General features: G+C 45.6%; 1 long non-coding RNA gene across 1 annotated transcript in view; it reads left to right on the forward strand.

Moving 5' to 3' along the window:
* Nucleotides 1-18,245: 18,245 nt before the first annotated feature.
* Nucleotides 18,246-18,494, forward strand: part of LOC142161485 (uncharacterized) — a 38,535-nt gene continuing 38,286 nt past the window's right edge. The window contains exon 1 of the long non-coding RNA XR_012693406.1: nt 18,246-18,456. This is a non-coding gene — a long non-coding RNA (uncharacterized LOC142161485). The remainder of the gene's footprint in view (nt 18,457-18,494) is intronic.

Raw genomic sequence — 18,494 nt, forward strand, 5'->3', positions numbered from 1 at the left:
GTGTGTAAAGCTGCTGGGCAGAGGGGGCATGTATGTGTGTAAAGATCCTGGGATGTGTGTGTGTGTGTGTGTGTGTGTGTGTGTGTGTGTGTAAAGCTGCTGGGCAGAGGGGGCATGTCATAACAACACGGGCTAAATTTACACATTATTTAAAGTGCAAAACAAAACGGAAATAACTGTTATATGGACACTTAATCTGCAATGCAAGTTAGTTTATTTAGATAAATACATATTTGTGAATATTATTAGTAGTTGTGAGTGAGGTGTGTACTAGACCAGAAGATATTTGAGATTGGGTGGGCAGCATGGTGGCTCAGTGGTTAGCACTTCTGCCTCACAGTGCTGGGGTCATGAGTTCACTTCCCGACCATGGCCTTATCTGTGTGGAGTTTGTATGTTCTCCCCATGTTTGCGTGGGTTTCCTCCAGGTGCTCCGGTTTCCTCCCACACTCCAAAAACATACTGGTAGGTTAAATGCCTGCTAACAAATTGACCCTGGTGTCTCTCTCTGTCTGTCTGCGTGTGTGTATGTTAGGGAATTTAGACTGTAAGCTCCAATGGGGCAGGGACTGATGTGAGTGAGTTCTCTCTACAGCACTGCCGAGTCAGTGGGGCTATATAAATAAATGGTGATGATGATAGTTGGGGAAAATGCTTTTCATAGACATGTCAAATATCCTGTCAATAATCTGACTGTAGGACTCTGCATTAATCCTTTTTCTCTAAAATGGCTGATAACAGATAACAATAGCTTGTACTGTGCTGCATAGAACATGTAAGTACAATGTGAAATATTGCAAGTTCTTTCAGGGTATGATCATTTTACTCATAGATCAGTAACTCTTTTATATAAAGAACTTGTATTGCTAGGGAATGTGATCTTTTGCAATTAGATTCCACTTGAAATCCGCTACCTGACGTGGTTATCTCACTCTGACTGGAGTGGATCACTAGTAGAATTTTATTTTCTTGAGGTCCTCAACTAGTTAACATGGTCTTCACCTATTAAATGTCCTTTGTCTAAAGCTTATTTTCAGCAACATATTCTTGCCTGTTTCGAGTGTATACAGAAAACCAAGACATGTATAAAATAATGCTTTCAATGTATTCCCATTCACAATATTTGAGAATTTATAGAGAGTGACATCTAATCACTTCCTGGCTGTTCATTGTGTCACTGTGCAGCTACTGTTCTAAGATAATCAGGGCCTGATTATCCAATAGGCTGACTAGGCTGTAGCCTAGGACGTTGGACTTTAGGGGAGGTTAAAAAATGTTGGGTGTGGAAAATTGTAGCAGGGCAGGGTATAAACTGAAAAACATTTTAAAAACCTAATACAACATTTTGCATCCAGTAAAGTGAGAAGATAATCAACTAATCTGTAAAAGAATCTTAAATCTTTTTCTCTTTCATTCTATGAGGAACACTGGATATGCTACTGCGTGAGTTGACAGTAGTTTATGCCCATTTACATTTGCCTCCAAAAATCTAAGATAACCACCGGGAGAGGGGGTGGGAGGGGTAGCATACGGTGAGGGCAAGGGGCAGCGGCAGGGATGGGGGGCCCTGCCTGTTTCATTTGTTCTGGGCCCCACAATTTCTGGTTGCAACTTTGTTCTAATGCCCCATAGTAGAGTGCTAAAAACAAAACCATACAGTATTAGCCACTAAAAGTCCCAGTACATACTGGCTGTCATTAAATGGTTGTTGCCACAAGTGAAATGGGTATGCTGGCACTCATGAAACGGTTGGGTATTCTACAAGTGCCAGCATACCCAACAATTTAATGGCTATGCTGCAACTCTACTTTTTAAATTTTACATTTATTATCCAAAAACCCATGCCCAAGGGTGTTAGGAGGAGACCCAGCACTGGGTCTTAAGATATGTTCAACTCAAAATAACCAGGTAAGAGCACAATTTAGTAGTCCTCATTTTACATGTGGATTTGAGCCACAAAAGTATAAATAAGACCTGTTTGTGTGTATTCTTACAAATTATTGACACAATTTGTAGCAGACTCTAAAAATGCAATCAGTAAAAGTAACAGCAAAAACCACCAAACCATCACACACTAGTATAAAACTTTTGATTCAAAGTATAAGTCACTTGAATGTATTTCAGAGGCCTCTACAAAGGCTTCTGATATCCAGATAGGTACCTGCAGATCAGATACTTCCTCTGGGGTGCATTCAGACAGTTTAAAATGTTAAGATTTGTTCCTGAAATTTACATCCCTATTTTTTATTATATTAGTAGTAGTAGTGTAGAAGTAGTAGTAGTAGTAGTAGTAGTAGTAGTAGTAGTAGTAGTATAAGTAGTAATAATCAACTGAACAGTAAATTTTCTCTTATTCTTTATGTTGAATGCAATCACACAATCCTTTCCTATTCTCCTAAATTAACAAGTTAACATTTAATTACACAGTGCTTTTAAAATGCAAAAATTAACATTATAAGCAACTGCATTAAAAATCATAAACTGTCCTTCTGTACAAGACAGTGTGTGACATGCTTGGATAAGTCTAATCAGTAGCACGCTATTACAGGAAATGTTTTTAGAATGTTGGTAACTATAAATCAGTATTGCCATTGGTTTAATAGATAGACATTTTCAAACAGATCTGTACAGATGTTTATTTTGTAACTACTTATTATAGTTTAAATTATGTAATGAAGAACATTTCACTTTGTTGTCTACATTTTTCAAAAAAGATGGTATGTTTAAGGCCTCTAAATATTCTGTCTGAAATGAAACTACCAAACAGAGTTCATAATTTAGAGATAAATCTGTCCTACATTTTGTCATTAAGATTTTAAATAGTATGAAGTAATTGGTACATGCAAAATTGATGTGTTTGTGGTCTTACTGGAAAGCAGAAATCCATGCAGGGAAAGTGAGCATTCCATTAAAACCTGCACTGTTTATTCATCTGGGAAATAGCAAACTTGCTGAATCTCAGACTATGAGTGCACAGCTATTTGTTTGGAGATTTGACTCATTATAAAGCCATGTTTACTGCAGCAGAGGCCATTATCAATAATAAGGGTGGAAGTTGTAGGTTAAGATCGGGTCAGCCTAAGTCAAGAATTGCAATAAGACATGTAATATAGCATGTTACCTACACACAGTAATAGCTTATGGCCATTCCCCATGGAACCTTTATTTTTTTCAAGATTTTACAAAAAGATACTAAGATAAGAAAGGATTAAGCCATGTACTTAATGACAAGTGAGGCTGCATAGGACCAGGGCCTGATCAACCACTAGGCTGACCAGGCTGCAGCCTGGGGCTCTGGGTCCCGGGGGGCGCGGCGTTGCGGGTATTTACTTTTTTTCATTCTTTTTTTTTTTTTTTTTTCTTCATTCATCATCATCATCATCATTTATTTATATAGCGCCAACATATTCCGTAGCGCTTTACTCTTGGGGACAAACGTAATAAACTAATAAACAAACTGGGTAAAACAGACAAAGAGGTGAGAAGGCCCTGCTCGCAAGCTTACAATCTATGGGACAATGGGAGATTGACACATGAGGTTAAGTATACATTTTGCATCTTGGCCCAGCCAGACTGCAAAGGTAGGGTGACTCATAAGCTAAATGATCCTGTCACACAACAATGTTGGTCCGGGGGTAGTTGTCTTGTGTGAAATTGTGTAACAGGCTAAAGGTAGTGAGGTTAAGATGGTGGTTGAGGAATATTATAAGCTTGTCTGAATAGGTAGGTTTTCAGAGAACGCTTGAAAGTTTGTAGAACAGAGGAGAGTCTTATTGTGCGAGGGAGAGAGTTCCATAGAGTGGGTGCAGCCCGAAAAAAGTCCTGTAACCGGGAATGGGAGGATGTAATGAGGGTGGATGAGAGACGCAGATCTTTTGCAGAACGGAGTTGCCGAGTTGGGAGATATTTTGAGACAAGAGAGGAGATGTATGTTGGTGCAGCTTTGTTGATGGCCTTGTAGGTTAGTAAAAGTATTTTATATTGGATTCGGTAGAAGACAGGCAGCCAGTGTAGAGACATACAGAGTGATTCAACAGAGGAATAGCTATTTGCAAGGAAAATCAGTCTTGCCGAAGCATGCAAAATAGATTTTAGGGGTTTGAGTCTGTTTTTGGGAAGACCAGTAAGGAGGGAATTGCAATAGTCAATGCGGGAGATGATTAGTGCATGAATTAAGGTTTTAGCAGTGTCTTGTGTGAGATATGTGCGGATTCTGGAAATGTTCTTTAGATGTATGTAACATGATTTAGATATAGAGTCAATGTGGGGAACAAAGGATAGGCGTGAATCAAGGATTACACCTAGGCAGCGAGCTTGTGGGGTGGGATTTATGGTCATGTTATCAACAGAGATAGAAATGTCAGGTATGCTCTTGTTGGCGGGTGGGAATATTATTAACTCTGTTTTAGAAAGATTAAGTTTGAGTTGACGAGAGGACATCCAAGATGAAATGGCAGAAAGACAGTCAGTTACACGGGACAACACAGATGTCGAGATATCAGGAGAGGATAGATAGATTTGGGTATCATCCGCATAGAGATGATACTGAAAGCCAAAGGAACTTATTAGATTTCCAAGAGAAGCGGTATAGATAGAGAACAGCAGAGGACCTAGCACCGAGCCTTGTGGTACTCCAACTGATAGGGAAAGCGGAGCAGATGTGGCTCCAGAGAAATTAACAGTGAAAGAGCGATTAGAGAGGTAAGATGAGAACCAGGATAGAACTGTGTCTTGAAGACCTAGGGATTGCAGCGTTTGTATGAGAAGAGAGTGGTCAACGGTGTCAAATGCAGCCGGGAGATCAAGGAGAATTAGGAGAGAGTAATGGCGTTCAGTCTTAGCAGTGATCAGATCATTAACAACCTTGGTCAGCGCAGTCTCTGTGGAGTGTTGAGAATGAAAGCCAGACTGAAGAGGATCCAACAGGTTGTTTGCGGAAAGAAAGCGTGTGAGGCGAGTGTAGGCAAGTCTCTCTAGAAGCTTGGAGGGGCAAGGGAGCTGAGAGATGGGACGGTAATTTGAGAGAGAGTTTGGGTCGGAGTTTTGTTTTTTTAGAATAGGAGTAATCACTGCATGCTTGTATAGTGATGGAAAGATGCCAGTAGAGAGTGAGAGATTACAGATTTGAGTTAGAGGTGAAATGAGCACAGAAGACAGGGATCTACCAATTTGCGAGGGAATAGGATCAAGAGGACAGGAGGTAGAGTAGGAAGATAAGAAGAGCGTAGAAATTTCCTCTTCATTTGTGGGGTCAAATGAAGAAAGGGTGTCAGAGGGTAGTGGGAAGGAAATGAGCTGATGGCTTGTTGAGGAGGAGGATACCATTTCTAGTCTGATCTTGTCAATCTTGTCCTTGAAGTAGGAAGCAAGATCCTGAGCACTGATAGTAGATGGAGGGTTCGGGGTGGGAGGATTGAGAAGATGATTAAATGTATTGAAAAGGCGTTTGGGGTTAGAAGCCTGAGCATAGATAAGAGATTGAAAGTATGTTTGTTTTGCAGTGTCCAGAGCATTTCGATAGGAGTGGTAGACAGAAGTATATGTGAAGAAGTCATTAGAGCTTCGAGATTTACGCCAGTGACGTTCTGCTTTACGGGACAGTTTTTGAAGATTTCGTGTTGCTTTGGTGTGCCACGGTTGACATCGAAGTCGACGTGTAGTATGAAGTGTCGCTGGAGCCACTTGATCAAGGGCCGTTGCTAAGGTTAGGTGAAAATGAGGTACTGCCATCTCAGGGGATGAGAATGTAGAGATAGGGGAGAGAAGGTGTTGGAGAGAGGTGGAAAATTGTTGAAGATTAATAGAATTAAGATTTCTACGAGTATGAGGAGGCTTGGTAGAGTTAGACAGTAGAGAGGTTAGAGCAGTGGGGGTGAGAGTGTAGCTGATAAGGTGATGATCCGAGAGGGGGAAGGGTGTATTAATAAAATTAGAAACTGAGCATAGTCTAGAGAAAACAAGATCAAGGCAGTGGCCATCCTTATGAGTAGATGATTCAATCCACTGGGAGAGGTCAAGTGAGGATGTTAGAGAGAGTAGTTTGGAAGCAGCTTTGGAAGGTGGGTTATCAATGGGGATGTTGAAGTCACCCATGATGATGGTGGGGATGTCTGAAGATAAGAAGTGAGGGAGCCATGCAGAGAAATCCTCAATAAATTGTTGGTGTGCTCCAGGGGGACGATAGATCACCGCAACACGTAGGGAGAATGGATTAAAAATGCGAATAGCATGTACTTCAAAAGATGTGAACGTGAGTGATGGGACATTTGGTAGAACTGTGTATGTGCACTGTGGGGAGAGAAGTAGTCCAACCCCACCTCCTTGTCTGCCTTCAGGTCTGGAGGTGTGGGTGAGATGGAGGCCACCATGTGAAAGTGCTGCAGGTGAGGCAGTGTCTGATTGCATGAGCCATGTTTCTGTTATTGCCAGAAGGTTGAGGTTTTTTGAGAGGAAGAGATCATGAACGGAGGTAAGTTTGTTACAAACAGAGCGTGCATTCCAAAGGGCACATTTAAAGGACTTGGGAAGAGAGGGTAGACAGGTGATGTGTTTGAGGTTTGCTATAGAACGGTAGTGTTCTGATGTATGTGTGTGTGAGGAGTGTGGGGGACCTGGATTAGGTGATATATCACCAGCTAATAGAAGCAGAGTGAGCGAAAGATAGGCAAGGGGATTGTAAGATGTGTGGCCTTTTATTTTCTGGCGACAGGTGGAGGCTGTACTTGTTAGAGATAATAAATAGGACAACAGTTCATGGGTGTTAAATAGAGGTGAGTGGAGTAATGCAGGTGCAATATGAACAAATTTGTGTGTTGGTGGAGGGGTGAAAGATGACACAGTCCTAAAGATCATGCCATGAAATGAGACTAAGAAAAGCAAATTGTGAATCATTGTGATAAAAGGGGTAAAAGCAAAAAGCAAGGGTATTTTAAGAATTACCTCTTAGCAGTAGTCCATATAAATAGACAAGTAGTGCAGAAATAGGCTGTGGCAGATGTTGCTTATTGCTGGGAGTAAAAGCAAGTCAAATGTAGTCCAATGTTTGTCCAACTGTGTTGTCTAACTGTGCATTTTCGTCCACTTTGTGAGAAAATCCCACTTAGTGCAGAAATCACACACGTCTAACCCCACATACGTCTCCCCATTTTTTTTTTCGGGGAGGGGGGTCGCCGCGGGGGGGTGGAGGGCTCGACGATCAAAAGCATTGGTGGTCAGTGGTAAGCAACACACAGCCAATCGCCAGGCTGCCTGTTGCTGTGCAGCAGACAGGAAGCAGGACGTCTTCACTTCCTATCTGCTGATCTGAGGAGAGGAGCGACGCTGGCACAACTACAGGTAAGTGAAGGGGGGAACTGCCCTGCATATCTATAGGGAGGGGGGGGTACTGCCCTACATATCTATAAGGAGGGGGGGAACTGCCCTGCATATCTATAAGGAGGGGGGGGAACTGCCCTGCATATCTATAAGGAGGGGGGGAACTGCCCTGCATATCTATAGGGAGGGGGGGGAACTGCCCTGCATATCTATAAGGAGGGGGGGACTACCCTACATATCTATAGGGAGGGAGAGGGGGGACTGTCATGCATATGTATAGGGAGGGAGAGGGGGACTGTCATACAAATCTATAGGGTGGGGGCTGCCATGAAAATCTATAGGGAGGGAGAGATGTTGATATGTATGAAGGAGGGAAGAGGAGGGGGGCTGATATATGTGACTGGGGGAGTTTTGATGTGACGGGGGGGATAGTTACAGAGTGGAGGTAAGGAAAATAGCTGCAAGGGGGATGGATGCAGGGTGGGAGGTAAAGAAAATGGCTGCAGCAGGGGTTAAGGAAAATGGCTGTGGGGGGGGTTGGGGTTAAGGAAAATGGCTGCAGGGGGTATTTAAAAAATAGAGCAGCTTTGGGGGTCAGAATCTCATGATTGTGTGGTGGTCACATGGGTGGTCTCAGCAATCACTAGAATACTAAATATTAGTGAGATGGGGCTGGTAGAGGTTTGTATTTGATTGACAACAAATATTCAGATATTGCTTATATATGACTGTCCAATAGGGTACTTTTAGCTGGCCATAATGGAGTGTTTTGTTTTAACTAAAGGGCCTAATCATTCAGGGTTTGCATTATAATACATTTTTGCATTTTCAAAACAGGACGCCAACTTTCCAGAAGCCAGCGCGAGGATAACAAAGTTGCAAGAGAGAAGAGCAAGAACAGGTAAGAGACAATGGCACAATCTGTCTAAATTTGAATGCTGGAGAATACACCTGAACATTCATATTCAGGAGTGTTCCTATACACCTATATATTCGGAGGAGGGGGGGGGGGGCGCTGCGGTCGTATTAGCCTAGGGCGGCCAGAACCCTTAATCAGGCCCTGCATAGGACGAATGCACTTAAAGGGCGACAGGGTTTGTAGTAAGCTGAACTCTTACCTGAAGGGGTTAACATAGGTTTTGGCCTGAACAATGCAGTGGTGCATGCAGGGGTGGGTTTCTGAGTCTCCAGAAACCCCCCCCCCCTGCGCTAACTAAGTGGCCGCTATAGCTGCACTGTCCTATACAGCAGCCGCGGCGCTGCCAAAGAAGCGTCCGTGGCGGTGCTGTAGTGTATACAGCACCGCCGCGGACGCTTCTTAGACAGCTCCGCGGCTGCTGTATAGGACAGCGCTGAAGAAACAGAGCTGCTGTGCATGTCACAATATAATAAAAAAAAAACTCAATTGTTCTGAATTCCACCAAACAAGTATCTGGACTGCGTAGTGGAGTGGTCCCCACAATATAATAAAAAATCCCTCAATTGTTCTGAATTCCACCAAACAAGTATCTGGACTGCGTAGTGGAGTGGTCCCCACAATATAATAAAAAATCCCTCAACTGGTCTGAATTCCACCAAAAAAGTATCTGGACTGCGTAGTGGAGTGGTCCCGACAATATAATAAAAAATCCCTCAACTGGTCTGAATTCCACCAAACAAGTATCTGGACTGCGTAGTGGAGTGGCCCCGGTACCCAATTTGGTACCGGGGCCACAATATAATAATAAAACCCTCAACTGGTCTGAATTCCAGTGCACAGATGGCGGACACCGGATGGACGTCTAAAACCAACATAGCAGTTAAGGGCGCAGTTCCTCTTTTTTGTGACTGCACAAACAATTAACGTAGTAATAGAAATGACAGGTTTTTGTTTTTTTAAATATAGAAAGAAAAAAGGTAGTACTAGAAATGGCAGTTTTTGTTTTTTTTTAAATAGAGAAAGAAAGAAGGTAGTAATAGAAATGGCAGTTATTCAAATCCCCAGGAGAGTCTAAGTGGGGTGAGCCACAGAGAGATTATTTCCCTCAGTTTCTCTAACAGGTTGTCAGTGTTGTGCCTCTTCTTAAAACCTGTGATACATAACTACACACACTCGGCAAAGCTTTTACAAATTATCTGCGGCACAGGAGAGTACCACTGGACTGTACTTTAATAGCAGTACCTATTATTTTTGGGTATAGCAACAGTGAATGATCGTAGTTAGACTTTTAAATAGCAGTACAAGCTAGATTTTTTTACATTTTGTAATATTTTTTTCCAATTATTTTTGGAAAATGTTTTATTATTTTTTTTTAAATTAATTTTTTATAATTTTTTTTATAAATTTAATTTTTTTTTTAGAACTTTTGGATAACTTGGAAATAACAATGCCCTTAGCAGAACAGACCACAGGACACAGGAAATACAGAAAGAAAGAAAGAAGGTAGCAATAGAAATGGCAGTTCCTCTTTTTTGGAACTGCACAAACAGTGATGGAAATGAAGGTGGAGCTGGTGGCATGTCACGGTCCTCTTCAGAGGACAATCTCCTGACCAGCAGGTCTTTGCACCACTGTAGACTTGTGTCCGCCGGAAACAGAGACACAACATACGCTTTAAACCGAGGATCGAGAACGGTGGCCAGAATGTATTCCTCTGACTTTAAAAGACTGACCACCCTCGGATCCTGGCAAAGCGTACGAAGGGCCTTATCCACAAGAGCTACATGCTTGGTGGAATCGCAATGGTGTACCAGCTCCTCCCTCACTTTCTCCAGCTGCTTCTGCAAAAGCCTGATCAGGGGAATCACCTGACTCAAGCTGGCAGTGTCGGAACTGACTTCTCGTGTGGCAAGTTCAAATGGCTGCAGAACCTTGCACAACACGGAAATCATTCTCCAGTGCGCTTGACTCAGGTGCATCCCCACTCCTTTTCCTATGTCGTAGGTGGCTGTGTAGGCTTGAATGGCCTTTTGATGCTCCTCCATCCTCTGCAGCATATAGAGGGTGGAGTTCTAGCACGTCACTACCTCTTGTTAATTTAGATTGCAAGGCTTGTAAATACTTTGAAGATAAAAAAAGCAGGCTGCACAGACTGTGGAGCTAGAAAGTGAAATTAAATGGACCACGTTACTTTGGTGGCTATCTATGCCCCCCCCCCGCCCTACACTTGTAGTTGAATATAAAAAAAGCAGCCTGCATAGACTGTAGAACTAGAAATTCAAATATACAAAGAAATGGACAAAGGCAGTTTGGTATCTGTCTGCATCAGATCCCCTCTCCACTAGGAGTAAAATAGAAAACTATTCAGCCGTTATATAATCTAGAATATAAATAGAAATTGAGAAAGGCAATTTGGTATCTGTCTGCATCATAATCATCAACATCCTCCTCAGCGCCAGCTACATCAATATCCTCCTCCCGGTGTACAACATTCACACCTTCATTAGCCAAATCTGTAACTGGACTGTGGGTGATCCTTCCAGGATATGCAGAGGGCGTGCTGCAAATGGTGGAAGGAGCCACCTCTTCCCGTACAGTGATAGGAAGGTCAGGCTTCGCAACCACCAGCACCCTTGGACTCGCCTTGGGGATTTGTGATAATTTCTCTTTAGAAGGCAGAGTTGTTTGCTGTGTTGTTGCTGACAGCATAACTCTCTTAAATTTTTTGTAGGGGGGGGGAGGAGGGCTTAGTTCCTTGGGTGAAGCTGAACCACTAGTCATGAACACGGGCCAGGGCTTAATCCGTTCCTTGCCACTGCGTGTCGTAAATGGCATATTGGCAACTTTACGTTTCTCCTCAGATGATTTTAAGTTTCTCTTTTTGCTACTTTTACTGAACTTGGGCTTTTTGGATTTTACATGCCCTGTACTAGGAGATTGGGCATCGGGCTTGCCAGACGACGTTGATGGCATTTCATCGTCTATGTCATGACTAGTGGCAGCAGCTTCAGCATTAGGAGGAAGTGGGTCTTGATCTTTCCCTACTTTATCCTCCAAATTTTTGTTCTGCATTATATGTAGCACAAGAGAGTGTACCCCGAAGCCACACACACTCGGCAAAGCCTTTAAAAATTATATGCGGCACAGGAGAGTACCACTGGACTGGAGTTATACAGCAGTACCACTGGACTTATACTGCAGAATCAGTGAAATGTGTAATATGGCAGTAACAACAATGGACTTATACTGCAGAATCAGTGAACTTTGTAATATTGCAGTACCACTGGACTTATACTGCAGAATGAGTGAACTTTGTAATATTGCAGTACCACTGGACTTATACTGCAGAATGAGTGAACTTTGTAATATTGCAGTACCAATGGACTTATACTGCAGAATGAGTGAACTTTTTAATATTGCAGTACCAATGGACTTATACTGCAGAATGAGTGAACTTTGTAATATAGCAGTACCAATGGACTTATACTGCAAAATCAGTGAACTTTGTAATATTGCAGTACCACTGGACTTATACTGCAGAATGAGTGAACTTTGTAATATTGCAGTACCAATGGACTTATACTGCAGAATGAGTGAACTTTTTAATATTGCAGTACCAATGGACTTATACTGCAAAATCAGTGAACTTTGTAATATTGCAGTACCACTGGACTTATACTGCAGAATGAGTGAACTTTGTAATATAGCAGTGCCAATGGACTTATACTGCAGGATTGTTTTGGGATATTTTTTTTATTATTTTTTTTTATAATTACTTTTTTTTTAATTTTTTATAATTTGGGAATAATGGGGAAATAACAATGCCCTTAGAAGGACAGAGCACAGGACACAGCACCACTGGACTGAACAGGACACAGCACAGGACCCAGCAGCACCACTGAACTCAGAAGGACAGAGCAGAGGACACAGCACCACTGGACTGAACAGGACACAGCACAGGACCCAGCAGCACCACTGAACTCAGAAGGACAGAGCACAGGACACAGCACCACTGGACTGAGCAGAACACAGAGCACAGCACAGCACAGAACTGAACAGCACAAGATATAGCAGGACAGACAGGGCCGGTGCTAGGGTCCACGGCGCCCTAGGCATTTTTAAAAAAGCGGCGCCCCCCCCCCCCCCCCCGCAAAAACTGCCGCCCCCCGCAAAAATCGCCGCCCTCCTCCCTCCTCCCTCCTCCCTCCTCTCCTTACCTTGTCTCACCACCGCTGCCTCTCTGCTCCGTCTCCTCCCCTCCACTCACTGACACTAGTGAGTGGAAGGCGAGGAGACGGAGCAGAGAGGCGGCGGTGGTGACAAAATAGCCTCTTACCCCCTCCCCGTGCATCTGATGCTGTGCGGCGGCCGTGACAGGTATGGTCAGCGGTCGCCGCACAGTTTTAAAGTATTTTATTATTCTGTAGCGCCCACCAGGCGCCCTCCAGAGCCCGGCGCCCTAGGCATGTGCCTAACCTTGCCTAATGGGAGCGCCGGGCCTGAGGACAGAGAACCTCCTAACACACCCTCCCTCTCTACCCTGATCAATGCCCGAGTGAAGATGGCGGCGACTAGCGGGGAATTTATAGGATCCGAGTATCGCGAGATCCGACAGCGGGATTATGACTCAGAGCCTCGGTTTCAGTTTTGCAATTGGCGGGGATACCCGGATCTGTCTCGGATCCGGCTCGGATCGGCAACGTTCGGGTGGGCTCGGATTTCAGAAATCCGAGTGCGCTCATCTCTAATTCTAAGGTTGATGTAAAGTTTACGGGAACATACACAGTGAGCCCTTTATGAATGAGAATTCAAAGTTTGTGCTTTAGCCATTGACTGATTGTGTAAGCCATTCATAGCTTTACAATTCTTTAAATACAATTATTTATTGACTGTAGGTATAAACATGTCTATGAGAGAGAGAGAGTGAGAGAGAGTCAGATTACAGACAGCACAGGTGAAAAACAAGATAAGAGTGTCAGTCAGTTTTAGATTAGCAATAGAAAAGAAGTTTATTAATTGTCAGCAAGGAGGGAAGTGGGAGATGTTTAAAAGAGGGCTTGGTTAGTGTGGATTTGGAAATCAACACATTACTAGCTGGATGTTGTATAATGAGGGGAATGGTGTCTTTAGTTTGGTGTAGTGACTGCCATTTTGATTGTAATTTTTACTTGTTATTTTTGAAAAAAGGATTCCATGAATAAAACAAAATAACTACTTTCAGAGTGATTAGTGGAGGGAAGTGCTACATGTTAGAAGTGGGAGTTTTCACAAAGCCTTTTAAGTCAGTCATGGAATACATGACTGAAGCACTGCTGTAGGCATCTGTTCCATAACAGAAGACTAGCCATCTTGTTGCGGAAGGTGATGCATCCCTGCGAGACACAAACTGCTTGCTAAAAGCGTAAATCAATGTTTTAGCACAAGCCCAGCAAAATGATTGGCTCTGAAAGGAATATTGGACCACTTATCTGAGATGTCAAGCACAGCAATCATAAACGATAAATCCAAGCAAGCCAGTCTCTGCTTCCAAAACAGGACACCATACAATGATGTGGATGAGCTCACTCCACTCAAATGCTTAACGGCTGATAACCTTTCCTTACCTTATACTCTGACCATTTAACTATAACCAAACATAAATTTTAGCAACATCATATCAAAAAATTCTTCCAGCAGCTGAAAAGGAAACAGAAAAGAAACAGCAAAGAACCAGAATGTCCCATAGATTTTATGCTGCACACCCATAACAGGCGAATCAGCAGTCCACCACACAAGATGTACACATTCTCACAAGTAGAAGAAGGAAACAAAGAGGGGAACAGAAACACAAAAGAGGGTAAAACCATCAAACCTCGTGGAGCCAAGAACCAATCAGGCCCCACTTTTGAGGAAAAAAAATTACAATCCCATTGCGCCCTGCTTCCAAGAGCAACCGAAGCCCTGTGAATCCACCGCAGCTTCAGTTCAGGAGAGCAGAAAATTCAAGAAAGAAGAGAGGGTTGAACATAACATTTTATAAACATTAGTTTCCACCTGCCTAGCTCTTTTATGACGGGCTCTGACGCCCCTGCAACCAACACGGAATGAATGCGTGCCAAACTGAACAGAATCCAGACCCATTGCATGCTTTTAAAAACCACAGAAAATTGGTACCTGGTGAAAGGGGAACCATTACCATGCACCAACCAAAGGAGAGCCCCACTCGGTCTAAGGGAGGCAAATTGGCTGATTACCACAATAGGGCATACAGAGCAACCAACCCGTGGGACCATTGTAATCCAGCGCCCCCACCCAAACTGGTCATATTTAGATTTTCTCACTTTACAGCACACCGAGCTGCTAGATATTACCACGTGTTGCCCGACCATACCTGACAGGGGGAAAGCCCGAGAGGAAGCCACTAGCTCGCTCACCCGCAGAGTGCCAAAATATAACATCACAAAGGCCGCGCAAAACAAAGCAACCTCATAGCTGTCCTGAGCAACACCCGGGATCGCAGCCAGCATACTGCCTAACAAAGACTCACTAATAGGCGTTCTCTGATCCGGAGGAACTGGACGTTCTCTCGCCCAACCCCTGAGGGCCTTAGAAATCAAGAAACTTTTTGTATAACTTGTCTCACCTTTCATCCTGGAAAAAAATGATATACCCGCCAATGCTCCCACCATAGACGCCCTAGAGTTGCCTGATTGATAACCTGTCCAAACAAATGCAAGCATGCACTTGTCCCCACCTTCCTTACGTCAAGGCCTTGGCTTCGGAAAGAGCACCACTCCGTCCAAGGAGCTCAATACTTCTTCCGAGTCGAAGGAGCCAGGGAGGATTCGGCAAGCCCTTCTATGTTGGCTTGACAATCTGCCATATGTAAGAGGGACAGGGTAAACCCGTTAGGGATGCCCCAGGAGCCAACACCCTAAACCTCTTCATCTGCCCCCTGGACAACGCATCTGCCAACTCATTCTCCACTCCAGGCACATGCCGAGCTTGAATGCATATGTTGCAGGCCAGACAGCGCCAAACCAACCTACGCAGGAGCGTAATCACTGGAGGAGACGTGGCCCTTTGCCTATTGATTGCCTGCACTACCCCAAGGTTGTCGCACCAGAAGACTACTTGTTTCCCAACTAGCCTGTCTGACCACAGCTCCACTGCCACAATCATGGGGAAAATCTCAAGTAGTGTCAGATTAGCCATCCAGTCGGACAGCACCCATTCCTCGGGCCACGGAGCAGCACACCACTCCTCGGCACAATATGCCCCAAAATCTACCAACCCAGATGCGTCCATAAATAGCTCCAGCTCTGGACTGGACACCGGAGGCCAGGCCACAACTGCACTCCATTAAACTCTTGAAGGAACAGGTCCCACACCGACATATCCTCCCGGATTTCCTCCGAGAGTGAGATTCGACCATGCGGGCGCCTGTTCCCAGCTGTTGCCCTCTCAAGCTTCCGACAAAATACCCATCCCATGGGTAACACCCGGCAGGCGAAAATGAAACGCCCCGTTAGCGCCTGAGCCTGGTGCAATGTCACTCCTCCCTGTCGCTTAGCGCAGATACACCAGTGTAAGAACAAACTGAAGCATTCAAAAAATGCATAGGACCCTGCGCTTCCCATAGGGAGGCATCTATCCACATAATAGCCCTCCTCCAGTTTGAAACCCATAAAAGGAAAAGAATCCGGATGAAGAGGCAACAAACGAAAAGTCGATTCAATGTCGACTTTCCCCAGCAATGCCCCTCCGCCGAATCCCCGTACCATGTCCAGGGCAGACTCAAAGGACTGGTACGTGACCATACAAAAATTTTCCGGGATCGCATCATTCACCGAAGGACCATGGGGAAATGAGAGGTGCTGAATGAGTTGAAATTTCCCGGCCACCTTCTTAGGAACCACCCCTACCGGGGACACCACCAAGTCCCAATACAGCGGGTTCCAAAAAGGTTCACTAATGCACCCCAGCACCACCTCTCACTGGACTTTCACTAACAACACTTCTGGGAACAAACTGGCCGATTTCAAATCCCGCCCTTACCCAACTGAAACGGCCCCTCATTCGGCACTCGAAACCCCTCACTAAAACCTTCCCTCAAAAACTCTGCCTCATACCTACGTGGAGAGTGACTAAGCCATTTGCTAAGGCTAACCAAATTAATCGGAGATCCTGCCTTCCTCAGCGCCAGTGCCGGGCTGGCTACTTGTGCCACCTCTTCTATCCTGCTTGTCGCATGCCTTTGCTGGGTGCCCTCCCTCACACTTAATGCATGCATGAGCAAATTTACATTTTTGTCCGTGAAGGGCAACTTGACCAGTTGAACAGGTAGCAGCGGCCCTTGTTGAGAAAGGGCACGTTACCCCTCGTTCGCCCTGGCTGCCGCCGCCATGTTGTGGCGGCAGCCCCTGCCCCCCAATCGTCCTTGGACACTTTCAGCTATGTTTACAAATACTTATACCCTAGCATCAGGCTGGCGTGCCTGTTATATTTCTCCCTAAACACCTCATTATAGGCCAGCCACACACCGTGGCGGGAGGACACGTACATCCCGTGCACCATATGCAGATATTTTAACATGTCCATCCATTCCCCAGGTCGTGTCTCCAAATAACAGGCGGCAAACAGATAAGCGCCAGACAGCCAGTTCTTATAAAACTTGTAACTGGCTTGGCCCCTGCCTCCCCGGGCCATAGCTGCTGACACCGATTTCTTGCCCTGCTTGGACACTTCAAACATATCGACAAACCGCCCCCCTATTGATCTTACTCCATACTGACTTTCTGACCCCCTGAAATATGCCTGTGCTCACGCAGCGCACCATTCCATCCCCTGTGAGCCTGGAACCCCCGAAATGGCCATACCTGCCCACCGCGGCGCGCTCAGCCTGGCGAGGAACAAAGTGCTTATGCAAGCGCTTTACTAACCGCTGAGGACTACCTTGTGATTCTGAGGATGACATACTAGAACTGTTGCTACCGGACCACCAAGGTTGCTAATCATACATATCATACATATACATTCATCTCACATTGCCGCACGGAGCCTCCCCACTGACCTTCTATCTCAGCCCCATCTGAGGCCCGCCGCTCATGGGACACAGACCTGACATTCTCCATCTCTGCCCCAGCCGCGTCCTATAGCTCCCGAGCCACCGACCTGGAAATTCGATCATCACCGGAAATCCCGTCATCTGCTGGGAGAGACATGTTACTACACGAAGCCTGAGATCCAGAACCCACAGACGCAGACGCAGACACAGACACAGACAGACAGACACAGATAGACAGACACAGACACAGACTGTCTAACATGACCGGCTGCCCCCAGAACATCGCGCGACACCTTACTCAGCCTCTCAACCTGCCTGTCCGACCGAACTCTATCGGGAGCCAACCTACTCCTGGATACCGACCCGTGAGTGCCCGCAGCCACCTCGTGAGTGCCCGCAGCCACCTGACCCCTGGCAATTGATGCCCGTTCAGAGCACTGACTGCGACGGGATACATCACTCCTGGCTCAGGACTCAATCTGGGAATGATCAGGATACTGCAACTCCATATGGGCCTGATCTCTGATCCCTGCCTGACCTAAGGGAACTCGCCCAACTCCAGAATGCTGACACTGCCCATGAGAGCTGGTCCTATGAGACCCCTGCTGCCCACCATGGACCCCAGGAACAGACCTGGCTCTGAAATACTCCCTACCTACGCCCCTATCAGACCCCCTGCTGGACTGTCCCTGCCTCTCCCCGGGAGATCTGGACCCACCTGGATGGTTAACCCCGCGGGCACTAGCTCTACTGACATGACCGGAGGGAGAGTGGGCCACATACCGCTGCGCATGTCCCACTTCTGTGCTACCCCCATAGCTGACACCCGCGGCGCTCACCCGCCCCCGGCGGAGGGGGCTGCCCCCCCCGCCACTGACCTTGCCCTCAGTGTTAAGATGACCAATCCGGTGGCCTGGCCCAACACTCCCTGAGGACATCCGCCGCTCGGGGAGTGGCCATGGAGACGGCCGTGAGAACGTAAGTGACGGACGTCACTTACGGTCCAACGGCGTTCATGGTGGCCAGTGGAATACCCCTCCGTCGCGAGTGCCCGCTCACTCAGGTGGAGCAGGAGCGGGACGCCAGTCTAGGAGCCGGGAGTGACCCGGAAGTGCCGAGGGGCAACCCAGAGGATCTGGACGGGACCTCCATACTCACAGTGCTAGACAAGGGGAAGGTAAGAAAAAGAGGATGACGAGGGAAGGTGACAAAGGC

Source organism: Mixophyes fleayi, chromosome 6, assembly GCF_038048845.1.
Source record: "Mixophyes fleayi isolate aMixFle1 chromosome 6, aMixFle1.hap1, whole genome shotgun sequence".
In the NCBI taxonomy this organism is placed as follows: Eukaryota; Metazoa; Chordata; class Amphibia; order Anura; family Limnodynastidae; genus Mixophyes; species Mixophyes fleayi.